We start from the raw sequence: 5,869 nt of genomic DNA on the forward strand, positions 1-5,869 counted from the left end.
TGCCTTGCATGCAGCTGACCTGAGACAGGCCCAGGTTCAATCCCCAGCATCCCATATGTTCCCCAAGTCTGCCAGGAGCGATTTCTGAGTGCAGAGCCAGAAGTAATCTTTAAATAAATAAATTAAAAAGTCCATAAACAAACAAAAGGACTGAATCTCCTGCAGTACACTCATATTTCTATACAACTGAATTGTCCCAAAATGCCAACTATGTGCTTTTGAGAACAATTGACTTATCTCTACAAGTCATAGAGTGCTATAATCAAAATTAAGTCCAATACTCAAATTAGACCAGTAAATAGAAGGAAGCTCTTACACTGTGACCAGAAAATGAGCACTTCTCGAAGGAAGTCCATAGTGTATGAACATCAGTGATAAGGAAGGGTAACATCACACAGAAAGAATTAATGTTGGATGTCTCATCATTTGGCAGAACCCTTAATGTGAAAATTTATTGTTGTTGTTGTTGTTATTTTCAATTTGGTAGGAAGAAGAATTTATTTAGTTGGGGAAGAGGAGAGATAAGCTCCAGAGCTCTCAGGAATGCAGGGCCTGCCATTTGCCCATGGTCTGTGATTAGTATTGTATTAAACTTCACAGGTATCCAAGCTGAGCCAATTTTTAGTAACAATGTTTTCAAACTCATACACATCAAACTTTGTAAAAATCCTGCCTCTTAGAGATAAGAATCTTCTGGCAGAGAATTTAAAATGACTTGGCATAGAGGCTCAATCATATGCTACTTAATCTACAGTTTAGTATGGGTAGACATGATTTTGGCCCTGGCCATAAGCCCTAGAACTTTCAAAGGAACCCTTACACCTACTTGAAGGGACATTGTATGAAAGCTTAAAAGAATCTATTAAGACTATCCCTAAGATCCCTTAAAGCCACCTAGATACACAAAAGTCTGAATAGACTACCAAGGGCTACTTGCCATTTGCAGCCTCTGAACATCAATCCCATGGGTGAAAGAACATTGTTGACTTTACTGACTGAAGAATCAATGTGGTAATTTGACCTGCAAGTCTATCTCATACTACTCAATTTTTATTCCAATTTTATATATGTGACTTTGGTACTAGGTAATATTCCAGATATTGCACTAGTATCCTGAGAAATCCCTGCCCTTCTATCAAAGAATCAATCTTCTAAGACTACAATAGTCTCTAAGTAATTTGGGATTTTGGTGATGAATTAAACCCTAAACTGTTTCATTAGCTCCCATATAAATATAAGTTATAGGGCCCAGGGAGATAGCACAGCGGTGTTTGCCTTGCAAACAGCCGATCCAGGACCTAAGGTGGTTGGTTTAAAATCCTGGTGTCCCATATGGTCCCCCGTGCCTGCCAAGAGCTATTTCTGAGCAGACAGCCAGGAGTAACTCCTGAGCATCGCCAGGTGTGGCCCAAAAAACAATAAAAACAAAACAAAACAATAAAATATAAGTTATATATTATATATATTTTAAATGAAAGAAGAGGCAAAGAAATTATAGGCAAAGAAAAAAGCAAGGCAGACACCTACAAGAAACCCAAAATTAAAGGCATGTATTATTTCATTGAGGGGCTTGGATGCAAATTTTGGAGATTATTCTAGCTTTCTTCAGCAAAACAGCTTTCTGAAATATTATTATATATTCAAAAAAATCTAATTAAATCTGGATCTAAGAGCGGTAACTCTATTAAGAGTTTTTAAAGCCCAATGGTGAGGTCCTGGGTACATTGCTACTGCTAGAGATGATTTAGAATCCATGTGTATGTACTCTATTCTGATCCAAAGCCTCAAGTTGATCTGTGATTGGCCAAGCCTAGGTTATAAGTCCACACCATGCTTTTCAATGAAGTAGAATGAAGAATGTTCCATAACCCCTCCATGATTTCTATTGTAGAAGATAGATTCCATATATAACCAACTCTACAGAGTGGAGAATGTGGAACAATCAAAAATGACACATCCCTAATATCTACTGATTTATGACTTCCAATCAGCAAACATGTGCTAGACACTGTTTTGAGCACTAAAAATTTAAATGCATCATGCTGAATAAAATTAGTTGAAGAAGGGAAGACACTGAATGTTCTCATGTTTGGGACATAAAGAAACATAGTGGGAAATAACAAATATCCAACAGCAATACAAACTAAGAATTAGTCCAATGCTACAGCAAGCAGCAGCAAGCATTCAGGCAGTGAATTCCCAAGACATTAATTTCTCTTTTTGCTGAATTCTGAAATGTTCAAGTGAAATCATTCTGTAGTGTTTCAGTAGTTGCCCTGACTGAATATTATCAATTGTGATCATTGTTTCCAAAGATTAATTTTTTCTACTATTGTTAAAGAAGCTCTATTAAATTTTAAACTTTTTTCTTCCATCTATTTATATTTTCTTCTTTCTTCTTCTTCTTCTTTCTTCTTCTTCTTCTTCTTCTTCTTCTTCTTCTTCTTCTTCTTCTTCTTCTTCTTCTTCTTCTTCTTCTTCTTCTTCACTTCATCATCTTTTTTTTTGGTGGGGCTATTGGAATACCCTGCCTTTACCCAAAACCAGTGCTTCTCAATTATTTTCTGTCATGCCCCCCTAGAAAGAAGAAAACATTTTTCGCACCCCCATGCCACTGTAAATAGAATCTTTATTTAAAAAACCTTAACCTGTAAAATAAAAATATATAAAATAATTTGAGCTGATTTTTTTAATCAGAAGTGCTGTCTGGATTAATGGCTACAATGAGCACATTTTGCAATGCATAGCTTTTCGAAGCGGGGTTTGAAGCAGGACACAGCAACTCTCAGCTCCAGAGACATACAGAAACATAAACATGGGGCTTAGCTTGTTATGACAGTGTATGCCGAGGTCAAACGCGCCCCCCTTATGGAGCCTCACCCCCCCCTAGGGTGCACCCCCCACTATTTGAGAAGCACTGCCCAAAACAAAAGCATTTCCCAAGTTCCTCTTCCTTTTTACCTAGTCCTTTGACATGTAAAAGTAGATTGGTTTATACCTACTGTTGTCTTTCACTTGAGCCTCTCCCACCCAGTTGGGGTTTGAACTGATAAATAAAGGAAGGTTTTGATTTAGCATGCCCAGAGAGACCATGAGGTAAGAAGCTCAACAATTCCATAATTTTCTCGCTATGACTGGCTTGGTTTATGAATTCTTCATGGCTACTTTGCTTCACACTCAATCACCCAGGGTTGGAAACACGACGTGTGGATTTATTTTACATCTGGAACTCAAACAGGGACCCAAGAAGACACAACTATGGTGAGTGACTTGACCCTCTGGTGGATAATCACCATAACACCCTCTTTGAGCTGGACTCTATGTGTCATGCCTTTCACTGGAACATCGGTGCACATGGCCCTCTTTCTGAATGGCTTCATGTTGGTCTGGTTCATCTATCTGCATTTCTCACTCTTAGACTGGATGTGCCAGGCTTCCTAGAGATTCTCCCACGCATATTCTCCAAGAAGGGGGTATCTTCCCAGTGGTGACAAGTTCTTGATCTAAAGGCCTTCTCGGGGTGGATAATTTATTATTCACTTCTGACACTAAACCAGAGAGACTCCCATCTCCCAAGGATGATGAGCTGGCTACGACCCCTGCAAACTCAGTCTGAAAATTGCTCAATCAGAGCTATCCTCCTGCTCCAAGCCTGAAGGTCAGGTGGACAAGCTGGTGAAGTCCTGTGCACTGTCCAGTGGTTCAATGTCAGGAATGGGTTACAGATTTATCAACAGAAATGACACCAAAGCGGACATCTTAGGAAGTTTTTGTGTGGAGGCCAGAACGGTGGTGCAGAATGGTAAAGAGTCTCCCTTGCCAGAGCTAGCCTAGGACAGACTGCAGTTTGATCCCCTGGCGTCCCATATGGTCCCCCAAGCCAGGAGCGATTTCTGAGTGCATAGTAAGGAGTAACCCCTGAGTGTCACCAAGTGTGGCCCAAAAATAAAAAAGTAAAAACAAAATTTTTAAAGTAGCATTGGAAATGAGAAGACTATGGAATTTGGTTTTGTGAAAGAAAAGAGAGGTACAGAAGCTGAAAATGTATTCATTTTCAGGTGTGTCAGCTAGCTGCTATGCTCCCAATGTTGATAGATTCTGCCAATTCATTCCCTGGCCTTGCTCAGCTACCACACCAACCATGATGGCAAAGGCTTCCTCAGGTGGGACAGAAGCAGGTAATGAAGTGGAGAGAGGTGAAGACTCTGGGTAGTATCCCAGATGCTGACACCCACTGCCTTTCTTCTACCAAAGGTTCTTTATTCAAGGACCTTGGTCCCCCCAACCTACAGCATCTTACTGAGGTTACTGGTGTGGCAGAAGCCAAACAGATAGATAGTCCTATTGGAGGGGGACCACAGCAGGGAGATTAGAAGTTCCTTCCCCCCAGATTTTGACACAGGTACTCTAAGGTACTCTAGGCGTGTCCATCCCAGGCAACCTCAGCAACCCATCACAGAAGGTGGAGATGAAGAAACCAAGCCCAGTCAACACCTAACTGAGAAGAAACTGCTTTCATCTCCTGCACTTGAGTCACCTCCAAAAATAAACTTTCTTCTAGGTTACTCTCTTGGTCCTATTTGCATTGGTCACTATATTGCTGATTAAACTTTGTGTTTTACCTACATAGATATTAATAGCTACCATTTTGTTCTGTGCCCCACTGCAAACTGATAATTATGTATCTGACTTTAGTGATTTAATATTAATTTGCACATTTCTGGGGAAATGCAAATGTTAGATCTTTCTTTAAAGGTTCTTGCCTGTAGCATATGAAAAAGTTTCCATAAGATGATTCTTGGAATTGTATATAAAAGTGTTTCCTTAGGATTGTTCTGTGACTTTTGCCCCACCTAACCCTTCCAGGTGGGGCGCTGTGGAGTTGGGAATAAATAGCTGGAGGGACAGGAGTTAAGGGTCCTTCTGTGAAAAGCTGCTGGCTGCAGGAGGATTCATTGGCTCTCCTTGCCCGATCTTTTAAACCCTATCGTTCTGGTCTGTGTGGATTATTATTTGCTGCAGATAAATATTTCCAAGGTCTTCCCCCGAAAGGGGACAAGGGGATGGGAAGTAATTTCTCATTCTGGGGACTGTTCTTGGATTCACAAATACCCAGCCAAGATAACAGCGAAGATATCTTGCACTTGCCTATCCTAGTGAATGTTTCCCAATGGCTATGATGCATGATGGTGTATCTTATTTAGCAATTTTACTCTCAAATTAAGTATATTTTCAAAAGTGTTCTCTCTTTTTTATCCTTTTTGACACCACTTTGCATTATTTTGCTTTGCATTATTGTTAATGAAGGGGTACCATTCATATCATGAGGCAAGAAGCCACCTGGCTCCATGATTTTCTACCTTGGTTTATTAATTCTTCTTAACTACCCTTCTTCAGACCCGCTCAACCCAGAGTTGGAAATATAGCATATGGACTTATTTTACGGAGCCACACCCAGGGTTGTTCAGGTATTGCATCCTGTTCTGTGTCTTAAAGTTTTTCCCGGTGGTGCTTATGGGACGATGCTGTGCAAGAGATCAACATAAGATTCAAGCACATAAGGCTTATACTTAGAATGCTGATGATCCCTACAGACTTATTTTCCTATTTTTCATTTAAAAACATGGGCTCTATAAGGTACTAAATTGTGCCTATGTCAAAAAAGATATGTACATGCCTAAAACCTTAGTTGCTGTGAATGTAATCATAAGTAGGGCAGAAAGGTCTTTGCAGATGTGATTTATGTATTTTCCGGCATATAAGACGACCCCCTAATATTTTTTTGGTGGTTTTTGGGTCACACCTGGCAGTGCTCAGGGGTTATTCCTGGCTCCATGCTCAGAAGTTGCTCCTGGCAGACACGGGGGAC

The 5,869-nt window shown here is 40.2% G+C and overlaps 1 non-coding gene across 1 annotated transcript; it reads right to left on the reverse strand.

Moving 5' to 3' along the window:
• Window positions 1–866: 866 nt before the first annotated feature.
• LOC126030404 (small nucleolar RNA SNORA70) lies at window positions 867–1,001 on the reverse strand. The gene has a single exon (XR_007503118.1). It is a non-coding gene; the product is annotated as a small nucleolar RNA SNORA70 (small nucleolar RNA).
• Window positions 1,002–5,869: the final 4,868 nt, after the last annotated feature.

The sequence above is a fragment of the Suncus etruscus genome, chromosome 1 (assembly GCF_024139225.1).
Source record: "Suncus etruscus isolate mSunEtr1 chromosome 1, mSunEtr1.pri.cur, whole genome shotgun sequence".
In the NCBI taxonomy this organism is placed as follows: Eukaryota; Metazoa; Chordata; class Mammalia; order Eulipotyphla; family Soricidae; genus Suncus; species Suncus etruscus.